The sequence below is a fragment of the Phyllostomus hastatus genome, unplaced genomic scaffold, assembly GCF_019186645.2.
Source record: "Phyllostomus hastatus isolate PE091 unplaced genomic scaffold, TTU_PhHast_1.1 phas_contig_283, whole genome shotgun sequence".
Classification (NCBI taxonomy): domain Eukaryota; kingdom Metazoa; phylum Chordata; class Mammalia; order Chiroptera; family Phyllostomidae; genus Phyllostomus; species Phyllostomus hastatus.
This window is the reverse complement of record NW_025333833.1, coordinates 3696492-3706453: the sequence shown is the minus strand read 5'-3', so window position 1 is coordinate 3706453 and position 9962 is coordinate 3696492.

Here is a 9962-nt window from a genome sequence, read left to right as displayed (position 1 = left end):
TAAGAAACTCCTTACTTCCTTCATGACACTGCCTTGCATTCCCTGTTCCTCCATTTCAGTTCACTCTTTTGTACAAAAATAAGGAGCACAAAGTACACTTGGATTGTTTTAAAATTGTCCCAGATGTCTCCAGGGTTGACTCAAACCTCATGGAAACCCTAGTTTGTTTGGCTGAACCCGGGATTGGGATTTAGGGAATTATGATAATTATGGCTCATCTTATGATCCAAGGCCAAGTATTTTATTTTTCTTTGCTCTCATTGCTCCATCAGCAAAAGGTAGAATTTATTCTGTGTAACCAAAAGGCCGGTTGCAAAGGACAGCAAAAGTTGCATGCAGTTTGTGAGCTTTAGGCTACACATAAGTGAAGTGAAGCCGTCCAGACTGCTGCAGGGACCAGAGTGTTCCGACGTCGCGCCCAGGCGGCCCAGCAACGTGTGCGTTACCCAGCTCCATTTTCCAGACCAAATCACACACAACACATTTTAAAAATAATAAATCTGAGATATTTCAACATCTCAGTAATATGAACTGTGATGATGATGAAAATGGTAGTCGTCATTTGTTGAGCCTTGAGAGCATACAGGATCCTCGGTCAAACTTCACAGAACTCCTGCAAGGTGTGTATTCTTAGTTCCTTTTTGCAGAAAAACAAAAGTAACGGGCTCCGTCCAGATAAGTGGTTTGCTCGAAGTCACAGAACTAGTGAGGTGCAGTTGTCGTCAGTCTGACCCCAGGCTTGAGCTCGTAACCAGCATGCGTGTCCCTCCCACTGGCCACGGCTCTGAGCACCGCGGGGAGCTGTGAAGTGGGAACTACTCTGGTTCTCTGTGACAGTTTGACTTGTTTTATAGTCACATCCTAGACTTGTTGTGCTCAGGATATTTTAAGACAAAATAAGCTAGAAAATAACTTCAGGTTTCAGCTTACTTACAATTTGGTTTAAGAAGATGATCCTACGTTCTCTTCATTGATTTTGCTTCCCTCCCTTTTTTTCTTTCTTCTTCCTTCCCCCCTTCCCCTTCTCTCCTTCTCTCTTCTTTCCTCCCTCCCTTCTTCCTTCCCTTCTTCTTTCCTCCCTTCCTCCCTCCTTCCTTCCCTACAGCCCTCCTTCCTTTCTTTCTAAAATTTAATGTCTTTGAACTTCAAATCTAATACAAGGATGGTTGATTAAGTTGCTCTCTACTTTTAATCCCTACCCAGCATGTCTCTATTACATTGTAGCAATATTTTTTAAAACATTCAGGGCAGACTTTTGGCTTTCTTGACACGTCATCTAATTTGGGACAGTAATACCTTCTATTTATTGGGCAGAGGGTCACTAATATCGGAACTTCTCTCTAGGCAATTGTTCCCCAGTTTCACTGGTATCAATGTAGAGTTGAAGGCATTTTGGTAACATAACAGGGTAACTTTCTTCACCCCTTGGCTGTCACAATTTACAGAATCAGCAGAGCTACACACAGTATAGACATCACCCAGAAGACACAGAGGTATTTATATATTCATTACATATTCACTGGCCTTCTCCTTTGTTGAAATATCAAGGTTCTGGGCCCTTATTAGATCCCACCAATGCATTAGTTCATTTCACAACTGAACACTGGGCCCCCAGGTCACCTAAAGCTGATCCGGTGCATGCATTCTAGCTATGCTCAACAATCTGTGCATGCTTCTAGAGTTGGGTGGAGATTGCCTATGGGCACAGGACTCTGCAGACTGGTGACAAAAACTAGCTTGAGATTTTAGATTAATTATCATACAAGTATTTGTTGTGTGCTGCTCCGTTATTAGTCTAGATGTGTTCTCCTTGGATCATCTCGGTACCTGCATCTACCCTTGGCCTTTTGTTTTCTCCAGTAACTTCAGCACCCCTCACCAATTCCCTCCTCCCGCCATGCTGTGATATTCTGAAGAGCCTTGTCAGGCTTCATTTTATAGATGAGGAAATTAAACCTCAAAGAAGTTAAATAACTTCCTCAAGGCCACACAGCTAGTCATGGTAGAGCTGGGATTTTGATTCATATATATCTGACTCCAAAAGTTGTATAAGCAACCACAATTTTATTCTTGCACTCCTTAAAAACTTTCTTCCGTTCATTTACCACTAAGTCCTTAATCATGTGGGAGGATGACTTCTCTGAGATACTCTAGGACTCCTGGCACAATGTAAACTCTGGTCTGTGAAAGCATATGAATGATCAAAGCATGTATTATTCCTGGTGTGATTTTCCCCTCTGGGTGGTTCTGACCCATTATAGGATTTAATGTTCCTAATACTATTCGGTTTCAAGAGGACAGTCGTCCCTTTTCATTGGGAAGTTCTTTGGTCTTCTGCTCAACCCTTCCTACACCACACCACACCACACCACACCACTCCACTCCTGCATCACCCATCAGATACCTTGTTCTATAAATAACCCTGAAATTTGGGAATGACTGTATGTAATGATCACTCACTAAAGTGTCTAAGGAATTCCTTTTTGTGTATACGTGAGCTCTCCGAACTGCCAGTGTCTCAGGGCCAGTGCTGTGAACCTGCTCATCAAAAATGGGTGAACAAACACACTCTTTTCTGAAAGTTCTTCTGAGTTTACACATTTTTCTAAAACTACCCGGGCTGAGCGCAGTGGGACTTTAAAGGGGCCCGTGTAAGCAGAACGTGTCCTGTTGGGGGAGACATATGGGGTCAGGGAACACAAGGACATCTCATGGTCAGGACCTGTTTTACTTTAGCGAAGTTCCTCAGTGTTTCCAGGCCCACGTTCCCTAATTTGTGAAATTGGGTATACCAGACAGGGACTGCATGTCGGGAGAGTGAGAGCAGTTCTCAGGAACGCAGACTCTCAGTCTCCTCTAGAGGGTCTGGTGTAGAAGGACTGAGACCGGACTGGGGAGCTCTGTGTTTTCGCCAGTCGCCCCGGTGACTCTGTTGCCAACTGTCATTTAAGAGAGATTGTGTGGGAACCGCACACAATATTCTACGCTTCGATGCTTCAGTGGACTTTTGGTGTGATTCCATTAAACCTATTTTTTTCTCCACTTAGGATTCCCGTTGCAAGGAGCGGAGGGCTAGCATCCCAGCTGCAGGCCTCTGTTCAAGGTTCTTGCTGCAGCCAGCAGTGTCCTTGGAGTCTAGTTCAAAGCTGGAGAGAGCGAACCGTGGAGCCGGGAGCCATTGGTGGAGGGGCTGGCCCAAAGGAAGTGAAGTGTTTCAGCCAGAATGTACTGACGCACGACCAGGAAACCACAAGACTGGTGAAAACCTTTCCAAGCCTGAGCTCTGTGATCAAAAGAGGTGCAGGAAGCCGCGCTGCCAAGAGTCCTTTCTGCTGCTGGCGGGGGCCCTGAGCTTCTGAGGCTCTCTGAGTCAACTCCCCTAGCAGATGCTGTCGCCCAAGGAGCCATTACTCAAGCATTTTCTTGCCTTGCTCTGAGGTGGCCCCACAGGTGGGTGGAAATAAGTTGTCTCTTTTTTTCCTCATTTCTCTTTTTTGGGCAGTGATTGCTATCAGGTTACACACTCTGATTTTTCAGAATCCATAGGTTACTGGCTTTTTTACCCTTTGCCAACTGGCTATTGTTTGATGCTCAGGGCCTGCCGTACAAAAAAAAAATCAAACCCTAAAACTCTTACCAGTAGCTACGTCACCCGATCAGCAAATCTCAATAGCCTGGACTTCAACAGGAATGAACTTCCTTTATTTATTGCATCATGAGCATTACCCCTTCTCCCAAGATGCTCTTCCTTTTGTTCCTCATAAGAACAGGTCAACCAGGAATTATATCCAGATCCCTGTCATGGATAGAGATCACATTTGGATACAAGGTCAAGATCATTGTGTTCCTGTGAATTCTCTCTTTCTTTGGCCAGAGCAACCATCAGGTGCCATGCAATAAATGACATCATCGTATAGCAGACCCAGATCACACCTGAGACTAGCGTGTCCTGGACCAGGTCCCGAGAGCTAAATGATGGGGAAATTGGACTGACCCTGGAGCACTTTACCTGATTGCCTAGTAATGGGATGTTTTTCCTGGAAAAACAACAGAATCATTCTGAACTATTGATTCTGCCATGGGTTCAGGCTCCCATGTAAAGGAAAATAAAGCAAGTGTATTTTTCATTTGACCTTCTGCCCGCTTTCCTGCTTTTTGTCTTGTATTGCATGTTTCCATTTTCATTTTTCAGACCCCGACTCGATGACCTAGCAATACGGCCCATGTGGCATAAAATCTACAGTCTCGATCTGCTCGTTGCCCAGATCTCAGCATGTAGGAGGTGGCCAGTAGCTTTTGTGAGGCAATACCCTGGGTGTTAACTCAGGCTTCAATCAGTGTAGGAAACATGAAAAGTCAGTGGGGAGAGGCCATACGCCCTCTGCAAAGATTTCAGAGGCCAAGGTTTGAGAGACTCGGCCTAAGCTGAGCAGTGATGCGCAAGTGTTTTCTGAGTGACTCTCTCCCCGGGATGTTTATGTAAAGTGGAGCCTTTGCAAACACATTGTCCCGCAGTGCATTCTGAGACATGCCTTCCTGGGGCAAGTGCTAACTTTGTACACTGCTGACACCAAACATTTGAAAATAAAACCTTCTTTTTTTCTCTTTCTCTCTCCAACACTTTTGGCTCAGCTTATTCTACCAAAACACACTTCAAAAGACTTCTTTATAGAAAGAATGTTTCAAAAATATAATATTCCATCTGTTATTTCAATAATACATGCTCTGGGACTCTCTTTATGAACCATTTTCCTTTCTCTGCTCCCATTTGGATGTATAAATATTTGATTCAAGAGCCCCGAGGAATAGTCCGCCAATCGGGTCCCTGAATTGTGAACATTCCCAACCCTATAATTTTGTCTGTAGCAGGCACCTCCTGCTGTGGAACTAACTGCTAAGGGATTGTAGCAATGTAACCCTCCGACTGCTCCATCTCAAGGCTGCTCTGAAGTGGAGAGAAGGAAGCAGTTTTAATTTTGATAAAATAAACTTTATTTTGTAACTTTATTATTTGTTTTTCTTTCTCCTTTCAACACTTCATAATAGACGTGTCTGGTAATTTGAAGTCAGCCTCCCTGGTCGAGGTGCCTTAGGCCACCCCCAGTTCCCGTAGGTTTTTAAAGGGGTAGCCACACAACGTTTGGGCCTGTCGTTCCGAAGCGCAGACCCTGGGCTTGTCTGCCTCCCTTGAACTGCAACGAGCCGCATCCTGGCTCTTATTAAACGTCCTTGGGCGGAGCTTTCCAGCGGGTGGCAGCAGGAGCTCTGTCGTGCCACCCAGATGTGTTGGAAATGTCAAACTGTGGTCAAAATTCTGAGTCGTTTTCTAGTTATTCGTCTTTGCTCACCAGGTCTCTCCTCCATAAACTATTGGAGCATTTAGGATTATAACATGAATTTCATGGGAACCCCCTCTTTGATATAATAAACTCAAACATGTTGCCAGGAATAAAAGGCCTTTATGGATGAAACTTAATATATGTTGAATCATGCTCAAAGGGATATTTTGCTGTGTGTGAAGAATAAAATAAAAATTTCCTTTATAAAATTTTATAGCTGGATGGGTAGAGAAAAGTATTTTCCAGTATAAAAATATTTTCCTATCTCTTCTTAAATAAAGAAAAATACAGTTTTAGATATGCACATACAATTAAGTCTAATTATGACCATGTAACAGCCAGGTCTTCCTGGGGACAATAGGGTAAAAATGTGGCAGAGCTTTAAAAATGTCTAACTTTGACCAAGAGATTATGTCTTTAGAAGTTTACTCAGGAAATCATGGTCAAAAGTCTATATCCACAGATGTTTGTCATCGCATTATTTAAGAGAGTGAGGTGTGTGGAGGAAGCTCATTAGCAGTTTGAATAAGAATTCACATATATTGTGTGTTGCTTTTAAAAGGTTTTTTTCCTTAAGTATTATTTCTAAGTATTAATCTGAATCTTGTCATTCCTTACTGTTAACGAGTTAATATATTTAAAACTGCTCAATTCAATCTAGATATGGTAGATGTTAAAACAATAACCTATAGAGGAGTGTTAACTTTCACTTCCAGCTGACCAACACTCCAACTATAACATAAAATTCTGGGTAAATTTTAAGAAATGTGATGGCATTGGAGAGGTGTAAGGCACCAATAATTTCAAAATAATACAACAAAGATATGAGCTGGGCATTTGGAGCTGCCTTTCCCATGAGGTATTTCCAAATTTAAAATTATGATTAATAGTTTCAAGAAAATATAGGACAAGGTGAAAAGTATCAGCAGAGAACTGGAATCTGTAAAAATAATTGCATTGGAATTTTAAAAGTAAAGCTCTGATAATGAATTTTTAAAAATCAATGGATGGGTTTAAGAGCAGATTAGACATAGCCAAGACATAATTAGTTATTTGGAAGATAAGTCAGTAAAAAGTATCTGGAATAGAATAGAGACAAAGGAGAGTATTGAGGATATCAGGCATAGGTCATACAAAGAATAGGGGACACGTGGGCCAAGCCAAAGGAGGGTGGGGTCAAGGGTAGGAAGTGGGGATGGCTGGGGTGGTGAGGGGAGAATGGAGACAACTGTACTTGAAAGACAATAAAATAAAGTTTGAAAAATAAAATCAGACAAAAAGAAGAATAACAAATCTGTAAGTGTAGTCCTAGAAGAAGAAAGACAGAGAGAATGGGGCATAAGCAATATTTGACGAGATAATGCTGATAATTTTTCAAAACTGCTGAAAAGCATTCAGCCATAAATTCAAGAAGTGTTATGGATGTGAGTTAGGAAAATATAAAGAAAATGACACCAAGGAAAAATCCCAATAAAGCCACTGAAAGCCAAAGAGAAGGGGAAAAATCTTAAAGCTGTAAGAAAAAAATGGACTTTCATTTCAAAGAAACTGTGAGAAAGCAACTGACTTCACAATCAAAATGATGGAAGCTGGGAAATAATGGAAATCATATTCAAACAGCTGAAGAAAAGAGTTTCCTGTCTTAAATTCTGTACCTGGTAAAACTGTCTTTCAAAGTTCAGGTAAAATAAAGACATTCAAATGCCCAGATTCTTCACCAGCAGCAGAACTTCACTAACAGTGATTTTCATGGGAGCTCTTCACGCAGAAGAGAAATGATCCTCGATGGAGGCATGGGACTGCCGGAAGAAAGATCGCACAACTATTCAAGCCAAAACTGAAAATGAAAACCAAATGTCCATTAATAACAGAATGGATAAATAAATTATGTTCTATGCATGTGAGAAGTACTAAATCCCAATGACACTAATCAAACCACAGTTACATGAATCAACATGGGTGAATCTCAGCATTATGTTGAGTGAAAGAAGCAAGACACAAAGAACATAGATTGGACAGAGATATACATTTCCCAAAAAGGCCAAAACACATACGATGTGAGAACTCCGAACATTGTTCCCCACGGCAGGGAGTATCCTAACCGGAAAGAAGCACAAGGCTTTTTTAAGGGTTTCAATGCTTTCTTGTTTTGGATCTGGTTCCCCGCTAGAAGCGTGTTTACTTTGAGAATATTGATGAAGTTGTACATGATGATTTATGTATATTTCAATAAAGGGAGGGAGAATATACTCCTGAGGGAGTTTTATTCACATAATGAAAAAAATACATGTTTTTTTTTCAGTGAAGGAATGAGAAAAGAGTACAGAAATAGCTCATTTGAGTTTTGCTTCCTTAAAAGGGATTTTTAATAATTTGGAAAACACTCCATGGAATTTTGAGATTTTTTTAAATCAATGCCTAAGGATAATAACCCCTTTCAATCTTTCTATAATTAGTATTCAGTCATGACTTCTGGTTCTCGAGGCTGTTAGGTATGACTACTTTTCTTAAATGAGACATTTCTTTCATTAATCTTGAATAACGAATAAAAATGGAGCCATTTACATGTGGCCTATTGTAGACTGTGATTTAGAGCTCTGGAGAGACCCAAGGATGGGTCATAATTTGATAAATGGGGTAGTTATTTAACACTACATCTGCCTCTCGATGCACAGACCCAGAGGGAAAAGATGCAGTTGGTGGGTGGACTTTAAACTTTCTTAGAAACTAACAAAGTTGAAAACTCTGAACAGAAACCTTGGAAAGCTCTGGCTTACTGTGAGAATAAAGAGGGTCAGGGAGATAAGCCTCTAGAAGGAGACCCCCGAGCAGGAAGGCAGAAGCTCAAAGTAATCTGTTCTTAGGAAACCCATTGAGATAAGAGCCCGTAACCATTCACTTTTTTCTTTTTTCTTTTTGCTTTGAACATGTGTTTAACAGCGAGGAAACTCTCTCAGCTGACAAACTTTGCTTACAGCGTGGTTAGAGATGGAATGCTTCAGTTTGAGCTCGAGGTTCCATTCCAAGGAGCCACGAAGCAGAGTCACAGCCAGTGGAGGGGCTGTATGGGGCAGCCGGGGTGCTTCTCCAAAGCGGAGAGTGAGTCTCCAATGGAATGCAAAACAGAACTTCTTCATCGTGTCTCCAGTGACATTTGTGTATGTCTAGAAACTAACATGGTCAAGTGCTTATTTTTTCAGATGCAAAATTACAGTTCTGCACCATAAATGTTTTAATGTTCTCAACAAGGGTCTTCAATCAGTTTGGCATGGTTTTTTAATCTTTGCAAAAATAAATTGTACGGACAGAACTATCTTAATATGTTTGAAGCAATTTATACTTTCTCTAGAATTTTGGCTATCTTTTAATGTGATGCTGACAAAACCATTTTTTTTTTCAGGGAATGAGAACAAAGAGAAATAAGACCACTTTTCATTTACCTTTACACTTTCTCCAGCAGACATGACATTGGCATGACAGTTCACGCCAGTGAAGCCCCGTGATACTTGTTCCCGCAGCGCTCTTCATGGGACCTGCGTGTTGGCTCCATAGGACTTCCAGCGGCTTCGAGGTAAGGAAATGTATCTCCTCCTGGAGCCATCCTGATGACCGCGGTGGTCAGGCATCACTAGCAGAACCACCTCGTCTTCTTCCTTAGTGGACTTGCATTGCAGAGGTTCCCAGACAACCCAGAGACTCACGTAGCTCACAGAATCTTGGGATGGATATTTGCTAGCCCTCCGAATGGAAATGAACACCTAGCAGTGAACCATACAATGTCCCCAGCCTAGCTCACAAGAGGACGTTTTGATGCAGACACTTTGATAGACAAACGCCACACCTGTACTAGCCTGTGAAAGTTATTATTCTTGTTGGAGCAGTTTGCTTCCTGTTTCTCCTCTCCTGTAACAGGCCTTGTCCCCTGGCCACAGGGGGCACAGGGGGTTGGTCCAGGTCTACATCTCATTGGTTACAGTGATTGGATGAAGGGAAGGCACGTGATCTAAGAAATGTCGGTCTTAGCCTTTCCCTGGGCCTCGTCTTTCTCCGAGGTGTCCAGGACTGGAGGGTGTGGACCTGGGCTGCCAGCAGATGCGTGGAGAGAACGCGTTTGTCGAATGAAGCCCAGCGGCGGCAGCTGTCGGACAGCAGGATCTGTGGCTTTGGTTTCTGGTTCTAGACCCGGAGGCTCTTCGGCCAGTTCTCTGACTGGCTCAAGCGTGCTCCAGGCTGTGTGAGCGAAGGCGTCTCCTTATCCCACGAGCCAGTTAGAACTGATTTCTGTCACTAGCGACCCCCAAATTCTTAATGAACAGGTGGACATCGTCAAGAGTAATATGAGGGCCGAGAGCTGCCGATGGCCCGCAATTTGGAGCTCTTTATTTTCAGCATCTTATTCTAAGATGCTCTCCTATTTGTACGGGTCCTTGCCAGTTGGACGTGAAATATACTTGCTATATACATTGTGACAATTTCCAAATAGTCTCAGCTCTCCACCTGGCTTCTCTCAAAGGGCAGTGTTTCTCAGATTTCAACATGATTTCTACAGATCTGATTTTTCTATACCAAATGTGACGATATCTACATTGTGACCTTGATGGGCATGAAGCATATAGTGACACC